Raw genomic sequence first — 19339 nt, 5'->3', positions numbered from 1 at the left:
ATTAATACAATTCGGAGAATAGTGCACACGGTGATTTCTAACGTACTTTTGAATCCGCCCCACTCAGATTTTTTGGTATATAAACCCCGTGATTTCATTACTCAGGGGATCATAATCGTACCGTCACGCTTAGTGTCAACTCCACGACTCTCGTTACGCGTATACGATTTTTGTTAGTCAGTTGTATTTGTGAGATCGGGCTACAGTTCCCTGTCGTATGAATATTATACCATATAGAATCCGTAAACCGGCATAAATTCTATTACGGCCATTATTTTCAACCGACTTACCCCCGCATCGCCAGTGCGTCAACACCGCGCAAGATCTTTTTAGGTAAATATAATCATTCTTTGATCGCGACACAAGATGCACGAAACAATTGTATTTTATTTGTTGATTTAAGAATATATCTACTTGTTTAAATAACGCGTTAATTCGTTGTTTGAAAAGTCGGTTAAACCGTCGCGTGATCGATAGAAAAAGCAGAAAGTTTCTTATACGGTATTCTCAGTTTACGCGACATTCCAGAGCCTTCTCTGCGGCGTAATATGTTTCGAGCAATACCGTGTAGAAAAACTACAAACTTACTTTCGATACAAATCACGCGATCGGCCTAGTAACGGTTCCATGAGAACACGTGTTAATACGCCAAAATTACAGAGAGGATACAAAATTAGTAAGAGACAGACAGCTTAAACCAGACAGCGCCACGAGATGAAAATTTCCCCTCCCTCGTGGCCACGGTTAAGCAGGTATGTCTCGGGAGCACTTGCTATCTGGTTCTCGACGAGTGCGGATCTCCTGAGCCGACCTCGTCAATCTGTCGGAATCGATACATACGATTAATTAGATTCGTCTAATACGATCGTGGATCCACTTAACCGAAACGGTACAAGACAGAGACTGCTGCGGATTCGAAAGAATCACGTCCAGTCGAATTTCGTACCCTACGGTTTCGTGAGAATATCTCGATTTCCGCGGTAACTGAACCATAGGAACGGGAAAATTTACTCGATAACTTGAGTAATTTTCACAACCCGCCATCGGTGGCTGAATATAATCAGATTGCACTTAAACAGTGCTTGATTATCGCCACCGTTGTGACGGACAAACACGTATTGCTGAAATCAGTGGTCGTGTTTGAGAACCGAGAGAATTTCTTGATTCTCTGCTTGGCTATTGCACGGTTCAGAACCCCAACCTACAGGGAGCCTTCGTTGCAAAATCCCTGGGTTGGGTTCGTCGTTTTCCAGGGTCGAAACAAAAGTTTGGGATAACACCCGATAGGGGCCTTATTGGCATTCCCTGGGTAAATATCTCGGCTAGTTTCGACCTGCTCGAGCGTGGGTTCCAGATCGTCAGTGGGTACGGACACTCGACGTAGTACTACGTTCAAAGGGCACCGTGGTGTTAGAACCTTAATAATCAGTCGCTTCTGCGCAGTTAAGGCTCTGCATCACACCGGTCCCGTACGGACCAGGGAACGGCGAGGGACCGCGGAGTTGACAACCTTTGGAGCCTTACAACCTCCACTTGTTGTCCTCTCCTGCAAAAACCAAGCTTGCAGCAGTGGGAAGATCGAGATTAGAATCTCGTCTTCCCCATCTGCAATTCAACGTTTCCAAAATCTGAAACGTTGAAATAATAATACAGTCCACTAACACAGTTGTGTATCGCTGTGTAAGAATCCCGCTCCTATTCACCGTAAACGGAAGAAGGAGCGTGTGGATTAAAGCGAGTCAGACAACGCACCGAGCGTTGTCAGGTATTAACCGCCGGATTTCGGTATTTCTTTTGATTACAGAAGACCGAGACGAGAGCCGTAGGCGCCGACGGCGGTGCAGGTTTTTTTTCCCGAGCCATCAGCTCGGGCTTTTTTCCTGCAATTTTTAAAAAATCATAAATATAAAGTTAATTTTTTCGTTAATTTCCTTTTTTACGTTTATTTAATTTTGAATTTTTCTTATTAATAAACGGCCAGCCCATTGGACTAGGCGAAAGATAATTATAAACTGTACATTCACTTTCCCCCATATTCCCAATCCCTCGTGATCCGGACCAAACTACGTTAAAGGGTACGAGACAAGGTCTTTTCACAACCTTTGCACATACTCGTACCTATTTGAACACTACTCTTATCAAATCAGAGTTACCCAACTTCTTTAACCCATAATTATATAAAGCGGTTATCATTAGTTAAACGTTCCCATAATAATATAACCTTACCGCTCGGGTTATATTATATTTAATAATTCATAGTTACGAGTTCAATTAACACATCCCCAAATCCAAATACAACCTCTTACAACCTAGTGGCTCCTCGATTACGCATCGAGTTCGTCCACGCAATCTATTACCATCCTAGCGGCTCCCTGATTACGCATCAGGTTCGTCCGCATCTTACAGCTCCCTGATTTCGCATCAGGTTCGTCTGTGATTTATCCAACCTCCCAGCAGCTCCTCGATTACGCATCGAGTTCGTCTGCGTTTCTTCCAACCTCCTAGCAGCTCCCCGATTTCGCATTGGGTTCGTCTGCGTTGTTATCAACAATCCTAGTGACTCCCCGATTTCGCATCGGGTTCGTTCACGACGTTTCACCCTCCTACGGCTCCCTGGTTTCGCACCAGGTTCGTCCGTACGTGACTTCATCCCAGAGGCTCCCTGATTTCGCATCAGGTTCGTCCTCGTTATCAACTATCCTAGCGGCTCCCCAATTTCGCATTGGGTTCGTCCGTGCACCTAACTAACAAATTGATACCATATTCCATACTCTCTCTCGCACTCGCAGGCCACGCGCGCTGCACGGCCCTGGCTCGTAACATGGCTGTGGAAAAGATCATTGACAAATATAATAATCACGGATTATTAAGTAATATTGATCATAAATGGCGACCGAAAAAACTCAATGAGAGTGATGTGAGGCAAATTTGCAAAGAAGTAAAAGAAAATCCTTTTCCCAGTTCTGTAAACATAGCATAAGAACTGAGTAATCTAAAGAAAGAAACGGTGAGTGCAAGAACAATCCGTGGAACACTGAATAGAGCAGGGTTATTAGGAAGAGTTCCGAGGAAGAAACGGTTACAATATGCTAAAGACCACCTCAAATATAATGCAACTTTCTGGAATGATGTTCTCTTCACTGATGAGAGTACATTCGTAATTGATCAAGACAGAAAACCGCCGAAAGTATGGAGAAGTAAAAATAGTGCTTTGAAGGAACAGAACTTAGTCCATACAGTCAAACATGGAGGGGGATCTGTGATGGTCTGGGGGTGTGTGGCTGCTTCCGTGGTTGGAAATTTCGTGTTCATTGAAGATACAACGAAAAAGGAGAATTACGTTGAAATATTGCAGAGAAACTTAGAGCCTTCCGTTGCGAAATTGAATTTATCAAGAACAGAGACATTTTAAAGTGACAACGATCCGAAGCATACATCACGCATAGCAAAGGAATGGCTTTTTTACAGGACACTAAAACAATTAAAACATTCTCCGCAATCTCCAGATCTTAATAGCATAGATTTTCTATGGGATTATCTGCATTGAAAAATACGAAAAAAAGAGATGACGTTGAAAGAAACTCTCAGCAATATCATTTTAGAAGAATAGAATCAAATTTTAGCAAATTATACATCTCCATTGGTCAAATCTGTGAGAAACAGATTGACCGAATATGTAGAAAACAGCGGACGTTCAACAAAATAATAATTTCACAAGAAAAAGGAAAAATTGTTATTAATAACTATAGATGTTAATTTTATATCGACTCAAGGAAAAGGGAAATTTTTTGTTCTTTGCATTATATGTTTGCTTATTGTTAAATTATTACTAAAAAAAATGTATGTTTTTTATAAAAGATAAACTGAGCTTTCAATATCATATACCTTTTTCTATTATCTTTCATACCTTTTAAATGATTTCAAACAGAAGTTGAAAACTTCAAGTGTTAACTTTATATGTATTGACGCAAACTATAGCTTTATAACACGTCGTTTACTAATGGGGCACAAGCGAATATTATTAATTTCTAGCGATGGTCCTCTCAATTAAGGGTTCGACTGGTCATTACGAAAGCAAGAAATAACTAAGCCCTCAATAACAAAAATTCACGCCTGTGCAAGAAACCTTGGTTCTGTAAGCCATTGGCCGACCAGCCGCCAAACATACATTGTAGTATTTTAAAGACGACAGTGAGATCGCTTCTCGGCCTGATGGCTAAGATCAAAGTGTAGTCTGTTCTTATCAGCTTAGTATCTGATACACTCCCCATCGGGGAGTCCAGAATATTAATCTGATTTTTGGAATTTGACGGAGCTGTTGGGGCTTGCTCCACCTCTGTCGCGAGTCAGCCTGGCATTGCAGTGCCGCCAGGATTGGCTCAACAACTACACCAAAATCAGATTTAAGTATTCCTTTTTGTTTAAATATCGCGTTAATTGACGGATTTGAGAACCGTTTAGAGAAATATTCAAGTTAACGTGAATTATAACTGAGAACCATAAATTCCTCGTACGGTATTGTTTTTCGTGTACGCGACATTCCAGAGACTCTCTGATGCGTAGTTCGGTACACGGAACGATACAGGTTAGAAAAACCATACGCGAGTGTTGGTTGCTCTCAGTCACGTGATCGACCCAATATATTTACTTGGGATCGATCGTCGAAGATACATAAACAGAGAGGGTAGAGGAATATTGAAATTAAGAAGAGATAGACATTGAAGAGCAGGGATAGCGCCGCGAGGTGGTGATTACCCCTCTCGTGGCCGCGACTGCGGATGTCTGTTCGCTTCTTAGCTTCAAAGACTCGAAAGCGAGTCCTCGCAGCGAGCAGATCGACAAACGATTCCGCTCCGCGACGAAACCAAATCTCCGAATATAGGTTCTGAGAAGACTCGAACCTTTCGTTGAGAATTTTAAATTGTTGCTCAAGATTAACTAAATCGGTGAGGCATTTTATCAGCCCCGATTATTGGCTGTACAATCTCGCCGAATAGCACGTGACGCTCGAGTTACGTGGTCGTGTGAGGGAATTGATAAACTTCGGTTCCCGCTTGGCGAGATTATTAATAAAATTTAAAAGACTGTGGGTTTTCGTCCAACTTTCATGTGACGTTTGTGCTACGCGGTCATGAAAGGGGAATCGAGATAAGAATCGTTTCCCGTGTGTCGAAACTCCAGTCTCAGCAAGGGCTACGGCCCGATCAGTACTGACGACTCCACGGACTGCTGCATTTGACGCGGTCGTGCGAGGCTGGCATTATCACGGACTGCTGCATTTGACGCGGTCGTGCGACAAGTTGAATTGTCCGCACGGTTTTGTATATCACCCCTTGGGTGGTCTCTGACCGATACCCTACGTGGGCTCACCGTTTCTCAGGTCGGGGCTAAGAAATTCCGGACTTCTTAGCCCAACCTGCTCGAGCAACGCTCCTTGACCGCCAGTGAGTACGTACCCTGTGCGTAGAGCAACGCATAATGAGCACCGTGGTGTATGCTCCTTTAAACGTAAGACGCTACGTGCGCCGTTAAGGGCTACACCACACCGCGTCTTGTACGCAGGGAACGGTGAGAAACTGCGGTTTGGACAGCATTTGGAGCTTTACGACCTCCACCTGTTGTCCTTTCCTGCGGCATTCAACGATCGCTAAAAAAGCGGAGAATTGAGAAATTAGATCTCTTCTTCCGCACAGCGATCGAACGGTTCTCGATTTGTGAGAACGTTCATATATACAGTCCACATACATATCTCAGTTCGTCGAGACGTGTCTGTAATCTCCGCTCTCGAGTGCGAACGGCACAGACAGGAGCGTGCGAGATAAAGCGAAACAGGCGACGCGACAAGCGTTAATAGGTATTTAAATCCTGCCTTGTCTTTCCTTGTTACAGAACAACACATCGCGAACTTGGCCAGGAGAAGCCGGCCCAGGTTTTTTCCCCCAGACGTCGGACCGACGTCTAGGCGGTTTTTTTTCCTTTTTCCCCCTTTTTGATTGAAAATAAAAGTTTAATTTCTTGAGCAAATTCTGGTGCAGCAATTTATTCAAACTTTTTCCCAGTGTCCTTTCCCTCGTAATCCGGACCACGTCAGACTAAAATAACCCCCCCCCCTTAGGGCGGTTAAGGTCTTTAAACACTTTTATTTATTTATTTATTGACTTTGTTAAACTTTTTAACTTTTCAACTTTTGACTTTTAACTTTTTAAACTTTTATATTCTAACTTGCTTCTCTATACACTTTGATCCTTTTTTCGCTCTCTCTGCTTGTTTTTCGTTTCTGTTCTCTAAGTTTTAGGCATGGCCGAAGGATCCGGATGCGTCGCCCGGGGAAACGAGGTAATTGTGAAGTTTCCGTTCCCTACACAATTCAACTGTCCCTACTGCTACCGAGGGACCACGGCACTACGAAAGGGAGCGGCAGTGTACCAGCGGCACGAGGATTTAGGTAAACATCTTAAGCTACACCATTCCGGGATTACGCGTAGGTTTGTATGCGGTGACTGCGGCTTCACCGACGACAGTGCTTATGCACTGAAGAGGGTGAAGCAGCATCACGCTGCAAGCCACGCGAATGGTGCACCGAATCCTCCTGCCGCTGGTGCACCATCGGCCGCCCCGGGCGACGCATCTGCATCCCCGGCCAGCGGACCCGCGGGGGGGGGGGCTCCCTCCGCGAGGGCGCGAGAAGCGAGGCCCCGCGATCCGCCGAAACGGATCGATCGACCACGCGAGGAGGCGAGCCGGCATGCGCGAGAAGATACGTGCCAGCGGTGGCGGCCTCGACCTCCCGCGGAAAGGCAAAGTCCTCCGCCCCCACAACGACGACGGCAAGGACAACGACAGGGCGCAGAACAATGGCGGCGCCGGTGGCGGGAAAGAAGCCCGCCACCGCCACACTGAAGAATTTTGTTACCGTCGCCGCCAGACGCAGCGGGTCGCAGCCCGAGCCCGCAACGGCTGCACCGAGGGAGTGCAGCAGAAGGGTGACTCCGACCACCACCTTCGCGGAGGTCACCCGGGGGCCACCGGCCGCCACCACCGGGTTAACGACGACAGCCACGGCGAGGGAAACGAAGAGGACGACGCCCAAGACGCCCTCGCCGGCCGGACCGACGACAGTGGGGGGGACCACCACCACCCAGCCGCCCCCCCCCCCGCAACTAGCCCAGACCAACTCCGGCAATCTGTCGTCGGCCGGTAGGATTGCCCCGGTGGTCGTAACATCCACGGCGGCCACGACGACGACGACGACGACGATCACGACGACCACGACGACGACCTCCGTGGTACGGGGGTCGATACCAGCGCCGGTCGTGACACCACCGCCCACCCGTGGTCCAACTCCATCGCCGAGGGGGTCAGCCGGCGACAATTCCACCTCGCCGCCGGCGCCCAGGACGAGGGCGCGAGCCAGGAGAGCCGCCACCGAGCCCCCCCCCCCCCAGCAGACCCCGGGCACACCACGACGAAGCAGGTGGATTCGCGGCACTCCCCAGGCGGTGGTACCAGTCGCGGCCAGGAGGACGCCGCCGACAACATCTCCGGCGGCGCTAGGATGCCCCACCCCAAGGAGAGGAAGAAGCGCCCGGGCCGTGTCCCTCCCGCCCCGGGAGGGGGACGAAGGGGGGCAACACCACCGCCCCCGTATCCCCAGGGATGGGGACGGCAAGAAGAGGGAGAAGGAGAAGACTCCCGGCCATCGAGGAGTCGTCGTCGGAAGAAGAGGCAACGACAGCGGCCCCGTCGACGTCGCCGCCGAATGAAGAATGGACAGTGGCGGCCCCCAGAAGAGGAAGGAAGAGGGTTGGGCTGCAGACCCCCGTGCCGAGGGAACAGGATGCAACGGAGGAAGGAGTAATGCCCCCCGGCAGCGCAGCAATGGTCGGTCCCTCCGTGGAGGCGGAACGGGGCCGAAATACGGACCAGGGCCCAACTAGTAGTAAGGGTAGTAATAGTAATATATATTTTGATTTTAACAGCGGGACTAATGATATGAGCAGTGAAAAAAGGTACTGTGACAGGGCCACGAGCCCTATTAATTTTAATGACAATTGTATTCGGGACGACCAGCAAGGGGAGTTAAGTTGTGATATAATTGACGCGAGCCGGAGCTGTCCGACTAATACCCCCGGGTCAAACCGGGGCTCTGTTTGTAGAAGGACCGCGGCCCCGAGTGGTGCAACCTCTGCGGTCAGTAGAAGGAACGCCGCCGTGGACCGGAGGCAGACGGCGACGAGGGGGAGGGGGAGTGGTGTCGACCCAGGAACGTGCACACGGAGTGACCCGATGGTGACCGGAGGTAAGCGGATGCAGCGGACGTGTGGGGGGCTCAGGCATGGGCCGGAGCGGAATCCCGAAGTAATCGTGGAGCGTCCAAGGAGAGGGCGCGGACCCCCCCCCCCCCCCCCCCCCGGAGCGAGCGGAGACCAATGGCTGCCCCCCGCCGACGCGGCGGCGGTGGAGACAGCGGAGGGCTTAGAGGCCCTTGCCGCCCTTGTGGCGGATTTCTTTGGTTCGAGGCGTTCTGCACGTGGAAGGGGGGGGGGGGGGGGGGGTGCCGCAAGAGCCACTGGGGGGAGGGAGGAAGGCCGGATGCGGCGGAGAGTTTGAGGGTGCGTCCCCGAGGGGATGCCAGTTGCAACGTAGCGACCGGGGCTCCTTCTACACGGACGGAACACGTCCGGGAAGCCACGCGAATACAGCGTCTGTTCCGAACGAACCGCAAGCGAGCAGTGCAGGAGGTGCTAGCCGAGCAATCTCCGCACTGCCAAGTGCCCAAGGACATTGTCCAAGGGCACTTTAGTTCTATATATGCGGCTCGGGACCGTTTGGAACACTTCCCGGCGCTCCACCACGACCAGCCGGATGAAGGCACCAATGAGGCACTGGAGAGGCCCTTCGGGTCGGCCGAGGTGTTTAACCGCCTCCGGGGGATGAAAAAATCATCCCCCGGACCGGATGGAATCTCCTACGGAAGGAGTCAAATACCGTCTTGATCTACAAGAAAGGTGAGAGGGATGACCTCAGCAACTGGCGTCCCATCGCCATGGGCGACGTAATCCCCAAATTCTTCGCGGCCGTGATGGCCGACCGCCTTACCCGCTGGGCCGTCCAAAATCGACGTCTCTCCCCGGCACAAAAGGGCTTCCTGCCGTATGAGGGGTGCCTTGAGCACAACTTCGTTCTGCAGGAGGCCCTTGCCGACGCGAAGCGACGGCGGAGGGAATTGGTGGTTGCGTGGCTGGACCTCTCCAATGCTTTTGGTTCGGTCCCCCACACCACCATCTTAAACGCGCTGGCCGGTGGCGGTGCCCCCCTGCGATCGTCAACCTCGTCCGGTGTCTGTACACCGATTGCACGACGAGGGTCCGTACTGCCGAAGGATTCGCCGATAGGATCCCCATGCAGTCGGGAGTAAGACAGGGCTGCCCCTTGAGCCCAATACTCTTCAACCTGGCAATCGAACCCGTGGTCCGTCAAGCCGCGGAGTCGAGGGTCGGGTACGAGATGGCGGGCTTTAAGGTAGCAGCCCTGGCTTACGCGGATGATATCGCATTGATCGCGACATCCCCCGAGAGCATGAGAGGGTTATTGGTTGCAGCAGAGGCCACGGCGCGGAGTCTGGGCCTCGCGTTCAACCCGGGGAAGTGCGCGACGCTGCACGTCCTTGGAAGCGGCGTGGTGGCCCGGACTGAGTTTGGCCTCAACGAGAGACTCGTTCCAGCGCTCGGAGACGGAGACGCCTACGAACACCTGGGCATTCCCACCGGGGTTCGGATCGACCAGACGCCCTACTCCACGATCCGGGATGTGCTGAGGGACCTGGGGGCGGTGGATCGCTCCCTGCTAGCCCCGTGGCAGAAGGTGGAAACCTTAAGATCGGTCATAATTCCACGGGTGGATTTCCTGCTACGGGGCGTCAGCGTGAGGAAGTCGGCACTGGCGGAGGTAGACAAGGCTGTTAGGCGCGCGGCCAAGGGATGGCTCAATTTGCCGCAGCGGGCCAGCGCGGAGGTAGTTCACATTCCCCCTTCGTGGGGAGGATACAGACTCCTCCCGCTGGCTGACCTGGCTGATGTGACGACCGCGGCCCATGCGTTCAGGCTTCTGAACGCACGGGACCCGGTCGTTGCATCACTGGCAAGGGCGTCCCTTGATACAGTGGAGTACCTGTCGGGTCGTTTGACCGGGGACTTCGCGTGGCCAACCAGCGGATGTGCCTCATTCTGGTCACGGGTGCGGTCCGCCGCGCTCAGGTCTGCGGCGCGTTTCGGTTTTCGGTGGAAGAGGGACGATGGTCGGACCGAGCTTTCGGTGGAGATCGCCACGCGGGGCGAGCCGGTCGTGGTGTCACCAGGAGCGAAGGCGGAGATAATCCGCCGGATGAGGGCGGCAGTGGCTGAGCACTACGGAACGACACTGGTCCGGAAACCAGACCAGGGGAAGGTTTTCGGCGTGACCTCCCGCCATGCGGTGAGCAATCACTTCATGCGTGGGGGGTCATTTACTCGCTTCGCCGACTGGCGCTTTATTCATCGCGCGCGCCTTGATGTCCTCCCACTCAATGGAGCAATCCGTTGGAGGGAGGGCGATAAACGATGTCGGCGGTGCGGGTTTAAGCTCGAGAGCCTTCCCCACGTGCTCGGGCACAGCGGCGTTCACTCGGCGGCTCGCCAACTCCGACACCACGGCTTGGATCGCAGGCTTGCGAGGGCGATCCGTCTTCCGGGCGACCTCCGGGTTTACCGGCGTGTCCCGGGTGTCCCTGACGAACTGACGGCCTTGTGTCCTGACAAAGTCGTGACGCATGAGCCGTCACGATCCGTTCACCTGGTCGGAGAAGTTGCGCAAATACGCGCCCATAGGGTGTGCCCTCCACCGGCGCGGCTACACCGTCCACGTGGACGCGTTCATCGTCGGGGCCCTGGGCGCCTGGCGCCCGGAGAACGAGGCCCTCTTAAAAACGCTGCGCGTCTCGTGGTTCTACGCGAGGACCATGAGACGACTCATGGTTTCGGAGACCATAGCCTGGTCCAGGGACATCTACGTGGAGCACGTTTCCGGGATTCGGCAGTACCCTGCCCCAACCGCGGCGCCTGAAGCCAACCAGGACACGGCGGCGCCGACAAGAATGACCAATTTCCAAGAGAACCGAGCGGGACGAGGGGCCGGAATGAATAACATGCTCCGTGCTCAAGAGGACGAATAGCAGGCGTCCTCTGTAACCCTGTTCTTTCTTTCCTTCTAATCGCTTATTCTCAATTCATTCTTACTGCTTCTCTCTATTAGGTATTATTGCAGCCCTATACACCGACGAACTGTTATATTTTATACCTTTTGTTCTTTTTCTTTGTTGCTTCGATACTGTTGTGTTTATCTATTTATTTTACCTTTTTTTTATATTTTCTTGTTTTTTTATTTATTTATTTATTTATTTATATAGTTATTTATTTATTTATGAGATATAATACTGTTGCTTACATTTTATATATATACATATATGTGTTAACCCGCCAGCGGAGCGACGGGATGCATGAGACAGAAGCATCAATTGGACGCCTAGCGTGAACATAAAGTGTTAATGTGTTATGACTGCAAGGGCGTAGGGGGAATGTCCCTGCGCCCTTTGTGAATTATGATTTAACGTAATTTTAGTAAATTCTGATGTATACATCTGTACCTAATCTCCGGGGCCTTGGCTCCGGGGAAACATTATTTGAAAATAAACGCTGTTATCTGTTCTTATCAGCTTAATATCTGATACACTCCCCATTGGGGAGTCAGAATATTAATCTGATTTTTGGAAATTGACGGACCAATTGAAGCCTGATCCACCTCTGTCGTGAGTCAGCCTGGCATTGCAGTGCCGCCAGGATGATGGGGGTGGAACTGCCCCCCAATTCGAGTCCGGCGCTAGGGGAGACACACTCGGTGGCATGGTGCGTCCATGAGCCACCAGCCGCCGAGGGGTAGAAATGGGGTCGCGGGCGGTTGCGAGTTAGAGCTCGCAGCCGCCACTAAACGCAGCCCCGAGACGGATGGCAGCGGGACGAAGTGACCTCGTCCTGCCGCCATGAGATAGCGTGACAGCCGGGGGGACCCTCTTTGTCCCCCCGTGGATGGGCGCACAACGGTGACGATACAGCACCGCGTGCGACCGCGCGAGGAGGTTCATGGGCGGCATCCCCGCGCATCGTCATGCTGCGCCGGGAGGCCGCCAGGTCGTCCGCCCAGACGGAGGCCCCGTATAGGGCCACCGACTGAACCATTGCCACATAGAGGCGGCGAACTCGTCCCGCTGGGCCCCCCAGGTTGGGGATGATCCGGCCTAAAGCCGAGACCATCCTCTCCAACCGGGGAACCAGGCAGCGGAAATGCTCCTCGAAGCGCCAGTAGCTATCGAGGATCAGCCCGATACCTCATCCGGGCCTTCACCTCGATATCATCCCCACCCACCCGGATCAGAGGGGGTGGCGGATCCTGCCGAGGTGAATGGAACGCTATCACCTCGGTCTTATGGACCGCCACCGTCATCCCCATCCCCCTGATCCGGTCGACGACGCGTTGCGCCCCCTCCTCGGCGAGGCGTTTGGCCCTCCCCCACTGAGCCCCGACGGCCAGCACCAGTGTGTCATCTGCGTAACACACTTGGACTCTTGGACTCTTGGAGGCTGCGACCCGCTGCCCCGGAGTGGCCACGGTGGGCGGAGCCTTGGCTCAACCCTCTTTCGCCTTCCCCGACTGTACCGGCACAGATCGGGGATGCACAGCCTTCCTACTGACCGCTCTTCCGGGGAGGAGTTCATCCCGGAAGGCGGCCAACTTTCGCTCTATCATTTACCCAATCCTCCTCAGAAGTTTATCCTCTGAGGAGGACAGGGAACTTTGCACGGACGGAGTGCGGGTGGAAGGGCCCGTATGGCCCCGCACCACCACCGCCGCACTCCGCTTGTTTACTACCGCCGGGGGGCGCGACGGAGGAGGAGGGAGGATGGGAGGGAGGGCCACGCTACTCCACCGCGCCTCTGCCCTCCTCCTCCCCCGCCACCCCACCCCCAACAGGAGCTGCAGACGGGCGTTCCGCCCGGTCAGCTCTTGCGCCGCCTCCCTCATCTTCTGCGCAGCCTCCCTCAGGGCCTCTGCGTCGCCGCTCTTCTGTGTCTTAAAGGAGCAGGATGCGGCCACCTTCTCCACTCGCCTCAGACACGAGGAGATCCTCTCGGATATCTACACAGTGACCTCGTCCCTGAGGCAACTGAGCATAACAACAGGGCTCATTGCCCTGCCCACTCCGTCGACGGCCTGCCCCGTCCGCTTCCTCTTGGAGCCTATGTGGCTCCTGGTGGAGGAGAAAGACGAGACTGACGCAGTCTGGACGTCCTCCTCCACCCTCCACGAAGCCGGGCTAGGTGCTGAGTGAGGCGCTAGCGCCGTCACCCTAGCCCCAACTCCGTCTTCGTCCTCCCTCACCGAACTATCCCGTCCCATCCCCGTTTTAGTTAGAAAAGCCATACTGTCCCCACGCGTAGGTCGAAAATAAAGGTCCACCCAGGCAGAGCCGCTTTATCCGGGTAAGCCTAATACTCCGGGGGTTCGGCAGGTGCCCCCACAGGTGGTCGCTTGGGATTGGGCCTTTTCCCCCAACCATGCATCCCATCGCCACGCACCATAGCTTAAGATTGGAGGCGATTTTATAGAGTCGCCATACTCGCGGCCCGGGCGGTTAAGCCAAGGCCCCCGTACCTCTTGCCGTCACGTACCATTCACAAAACCAAAGAAGGAATTGGGAATGGGTTGTTGTGACGACCAACAGGAGGCTTATGGTGTGAATAGCATCAGGTACCTCGGGGTCGCTACGCCCCGTACTGCAGCCGACGATTTCCGGACACAGCCCCTGAGGGAGAAAGGCCAGGTCTACGGACTCCCGTGCCGGGGGGGGGGGGGGCAGAAAACGACGGGAAGAGACGGAACGAACCCTGGCAGCGCGAGATCGGTCGATCTTTCCGTGGAGGCGGAACAGAGCCGAAACATGGACAAAGGCCCAAATACTAATAACAATTTTAAGTACCTGACTAAAAATAACAGTAGTAGAAGGTACTGCAATAGGGCCACCAACCCCATTAATTTTAATTTTAATATGTACGACGACCCGCATACGGACTCTAATTATAACATACCAGAACCGAACCGGGGCAATCCGATTAATATCCCCGAGTCAAACCGAGGATCTAATTTCAGATGAACTGCAGCTCCGAGTGATACGACCTCTGCGGTCGTCACCAGCGACGCGAATGCCAAAAACGGGGCGAACAATGAAAACGAAGCAAATCGGAATGACGGGGCGATCAACGAAAACGGGCCGAAAAGGGGTACGGGGCGACCGGCGAACCCGGGCCGAATAGCGGGTTGGGGCGACCAGCGAAAACGGGCCGAATAAGGGGACGGGGCGTCTAGCGGTAACGGGCCGAAAAGGGGGACGGGCCCACCAGCGAAAACGGCCGTATAGGTGGTCGGGGCGACCAGCGATAACAGGCTGGATAAGGAGATGGGGCGAATATCGAAGACGGGGCAACCAGCGAAAACGGATCGAATACGGGGACAGGGCGTCCAACGAAAACGGGCCGAATAGGGGGACGGGGTGACCAACGAAAACGGGCCGAATAGGGGTACGAGGCGAATGTCGAAGACAGGGCGAACGACGAAAAGGGGGTGAATAGGTATGACGGGGCAAACAGCGAAAACGGGACGAATAGGGGGACAGGGCGCCCAGCGACAACGGGCCGAATATGGGGACGGGGCGAATGGCAATAACGGGACAAATAGCGGGCCGGACGAATGGCAATAACGGGGCGAATAAGGAAGACGGAGCGACCAGCGCAAACAAGCCAAACAAGGGGTCGGGGCGAACAAGGGACGGGGTGACCAGCGTAATTGGTCCGAATATGGGGACGGGGCGAATGCCAAAACGGGGCAAATAGGAATGGGCGCGACCAGCGAAAACGGGCCGAATATGGGGACGGGGCAAATGGTAAAAACGGGGCAAATAAGCAAGACGGGACGGGGACGGCCAGCGGAAACGGGTCGGAAAGGGTGACGGGGCGAATGTCCAAGAAGGGGCGAACAACGAAAATTGGGTGAATAGAAGTAACGTGGGGAATAAGGAATACAGGGCGACCAGCGAAAACGGGCCGAATAGGGGGACGGGGCGAACAACGAAAATGGGGTGAATGGGAATGACAGGGCGGGCAGCGAAAACGGGCTGAATAGGGGGACGGGGCGACCAGTGAAAACGGCGCGGATGTCTCGCTGCCGGGCGTGGTGCGCGCCATGCTCGGCAGCGAGGAGAAGTGGAGGGCCGTGGCCTCCTTCTGCGAGAACGTAATGTTGCAGAAGGAGGCCGCGGGGAGGGAGCGCGAGCTTCAGCGGCGCGCTGAAGCTCGCGCTCGTGCGGTGGCCCGAGGTCGTCGCCCGGTCGCAAGGCGTCGCGGGCGGCCGCCTCGGCGTGGCGGATGACCTAGGCTGGGAGGGGGGTCCTGAGGGGACCCTCCTCCCGCCAGGCGGCGCCGGGTCGGACCGGTTGGGGGTAGGAGTGCCTCCCCCTACCGGTCCGACGCAAGGGGAGGCACCCTCGGCGGTCTGGTGCGGCCATGAACGCCCGGCCGCCGAGGGGTGGAAACGGGGTCGCGGGCGGTTGCGAGTTGGGGCTCGCAGCCGCCACTAAACGCGGCCCCGGGACGGATAGCGGCGGGATGGAGTGGCCCCGTCCCGCCGCTATGAGGCAGTGTGTCTACTGGGGGGACCGATTGTCCCCCCGGGGGATGGGCGCGAAAGCGCGGGCACGGGGAGGATACCGGAAGAATGCTTCGAGCGATTCCCGGTATCCTCCCAAAGCGTGCCGAAGGGTCACCGTGGGGTTTTTAGTGGGTAGGTCCCGCGCCTGTCGTTGTACGGGCGCGGGGAATCCCACACACCCCTCCCACCTCTCCCCAAGGAGGTAGGAGGGAGTCTTTCGAAGATTTTCCCCACGACAAAAAAAAAAAAAAAAAAAAAAAAAAGACGGGACGACCAGCGGAAACGGGTCGGAAAGGGTGACGGGGCCAATGTCTAAGAAGAGGCGACCAACGAAAATAGGACGAATACAGATGACGCGGGGAATGAGGAATTCGGGGTGCCCAGAGAAAACGGGTAGAATAGGGGGATGGAGCGAGCAGCGAAGACGGGCCGAATAGGGGGACGGGGCGACCAGCGAAAGCGGGCCGAATAGGGGGACGGGGCGAACAACGAAACAACGAAAACGGGGAAACTAGGAATGACGGGGCAACCAGAGAACACGGTCCGAATACGGAGACGGGACGAATGTCGAAGACGGGGCGAACGACGAAAAGGGGGTGAATAGGAATGACGGGGCGACCAGCGATAACGGGCCGAATAGGGGGACGTGGCGACCTGCGAAAACGGGCCCAATATGGGGACGGGGCAAATGGTAAAAACGGGACGAGTAAGGAAAACGAGGCGAACAGCGTAAACGGGCCGAATAGGGGGACGGGGACGAACGGCGAAAATGGGCCCAATATGGGGTCGGGGCGAAAGTCGAAGACGGGGCGAACGATGAGAAGCGGGTGAATTGGAATGACGGCGGACCAGCGATAACGGGCCAAATAGGGGGACGTGGAGAACATCGAAAACGTGGCGAATAAGGAAGACCGGGCGACCAGCGAAGACGGATCGAATATGGGGACGCGGCAACCAGCGAAAACGGGCCGAATAGGGGGACGGGAGACCAGCGAAAGCGGGCCGAATAGGGGGACAGGAGACCAGCGAAAGCGGGCCGAATAGGGGGACGGGGCGACGAGCGAAGACGGGCCGAATAGAGGAACGGGGCGAAGATCGACAACGGGGCAAATTGGAATATGGGGCGACCAGCGACAACTGGCCGAATAGGGAGACGGGGAAAATGGTAAAAACAGGGCGAATAAGGAAAACGAGGCGAACAGCGTAAACGGGCCGAATAGGGGGACCGGGCGAATGTCGATGACGGGACGAACGGCGAAAATGGGCCCAACATGGGGTCGGGGCGAATGTCGAAGACGGGGCGAACGATGAGAAGGGGGTGAATTGGAATGACGGCGGACCAGCGATAACGGGCCAAATAGGGGGACGGGAGACCAGCGAAAGCGGGCCGAATAGGGGGACGGGGCGAACGACGACAACGCGGCAAATATGAATGAGGGGGCGACCAGCGAAAAAAGGGCCGAATCGGGAAACGGGGCGAATGGCAATAACGGGACAAATGGGGGCCAGACAATTAGCAATAACGGGGCGAATAAGGAAGGCAGGAAGACCAGCGAAAACGGGACAAATATGGGGTCGGGGAGTACAAGGGACGGGTGACCAGCGTAATCGGACCGAATACAGGAACGGGGCAAATATCGTTATCGGGACAAATGGGAATGAGGGACGAACAGCGAAATCGGGCCGAATAGGGGGACGAGGCGACCAGCGAAAACGGGTCGAATAGGGGAACGTGGCGACCAGAGAAAACGGGCCGAATAGGGGGACGGGGCAAATGGTAAAAACGGGGCGAATAAGCAAGACGGGGCGACCAGCGTAAACGGGCCGGAAAGGGTGACGGGGCGAATGTCCAAGTAGAGGCGAACAACGAAAATAGGGCGAATACGAATGACGCGGGGAATGAGGAATTCGGGGCGCCCAGAGAAAACGGGTAGAATAGGGGGACGGTGCGACCAGCGAAAACGGGCCGAATAGGGGGACGGGGCGACCAGCGAAAGCGGGCCGAATAGGGGGTCGGGGCGAATCACGAAGACGGGGCGAACAACGAAACAACGAAAACGGGGAAAATAGAAATGACGGGGCAACCAGCGAACACGGTCCGAATACGGAGACGGGATGAATGTCGAAGACGGGGCGAACGACGAAAAGGGGGTGAATAGGAATGACGGGGCGACCAGCGATAACGGGCCGAATAGGGGGACGTGGCGACCAGCGAAAACGGGCCCAATATGGGGACGGGGCAAATGTCGAAGTCGGGGCGAACGACGAGAATGGGGTGCATTGGAATGACGGCGGACCAGCGATAACGGGCCCAATAGGGGGACGGGGCGACCAGCGAAAGCGGGCCCAATATGCGGGGACGGGGCGAATGCCTAAGACGGGGCGAACGACGAGAATGGGGTGAATAGGAACGACGGGGGGACCAGCGATAACGGGCCAAATAGGGGGACATGGCGACGAGCGAAGACGGGCCGAATAGGGGGACGGGGCAAATGTTTAAACGGGACGAGTAAGCAAGACAATGCGACCAGCGTGAACGGGCCGGAAAAGGTGACGGGGCCAATTGTCAAGAAGAGGCGACCAACGAAAATAGGGCGAATACAGATGACGCGTGGAATGAGGAATTCGGGGTGACCAGAGAAAACGGGTAGAATAGGGGGATGGAGCGAGCAGCGAAGACGGGCCGAATAGGGGGACGGGGCGACCAGCGAAAGCAGGCCAAGTAGGTGGACGGGACGAATTACGAAGACGGGGCGAACAACGAAACAACGAAAACGGGGAAAATAGGAATGACGGGGCAGCCAGAGAACACGGTCCGAATACGGAGACGGGACGAATGTCGAAGACGGGGCTTACGACGAAAAGGGGGTGAATAGGTATGACGGGGCGACGAGCGAAGACGGGCCGAATAGGGGAACGGGGCGAACATCGACAACGGGGCAAATTGGAATATGGGGCGACCAGCGAAAACTGGCCGAATAGGGAGACGGGGAAAATGGTAAAAACGGGGCGAATAAGGAAAACGAGGCGAACAGCGTAAACGGGCCGAATAGGGGGGCGGGGCGAATGTCGATGACGGGACAAACGGCGAAAATGGGCCCAATATGGGGTCGGGGCGAATGTCGAAGACGGGGCGAACGATGAGAAGGGGTTGTATTGGAATGACGGCGGACCAGCGATAACGGGCCAAATAGGGGGACGGGGCGAACGAAGAAAACGGGCCGAATAGGGCGACGGGGCGACCGGCGAAAATGGATCGAATAGGGGGACGGGGCGACTAGCGAAAACGGGCCGAATAGGGGGGCGGGACAAATGGTAAAAACGGGGCGAATAAGCAAGACGGGGCGACCAGCGTGAACAGGCCGGAAAAGGTGACGGGGCCAATGTCCAAGAAGGGGCGAACAACGAAAATAGGGCGAATACAAATGACGCGGGAAATGAGGAATTCGAGGTGCCCAGAGAAAACGGGTAGTATAGGGGGACGGAGCGAGCAGCGAAAGCGGGCCGAATAGGGGGACGGAGCGACCAGCGATAAGGGGCCGAGTAA

General features: G+C 54.9%; 1 non-coding gene and 1 pseudogene across 1 annotated transcript; both read left to right on the top strand.

The window, feature by feature from the left end:
* Positions 1 to 4196: 4196 nt before the first annotated feature.
* LOC143349635 (U2 spliceosomal RNA) lies at positions 4197 to 4388 on the top strand. The gene has a single exon (XR_013080960.1). It is a non-coding gene; the product is annotated as a U2 spliceosomal RNA (small nuclear RNA).
* A 7321-nt stretch (positions 4389 to 11709) lies between these two features.
* On the top strand, positions 11710 to 11888 carry LOC143349628 (U2 spliceosomal RNA; annotated as a pseudogene).
* Positions 11889 to 19339: the final 7451 nt, after the last annotated feature.

The sequence above is a fragment of the Colletes latitarsis genome, chromosome 13, assembly GCF_051014445.1.
Source record: "Colletes latitarsis isolate SP2378_abdomen chromosome 13, iyColLati1, whole genome shotgun sequence".
Classification (NCBI taxonomy): domain Eukaryota; kingdom Metazoa; phylum Arthropoda; class Insecta; order Hymenoptera; family Colletidae; genus Colletes; species Colletes latitarsis.
The sequence above is the reverse complement of the archived record's forward strand: the minus strand, read 5'-3'. Positions and strand labels throughout refer to the sequence as shown.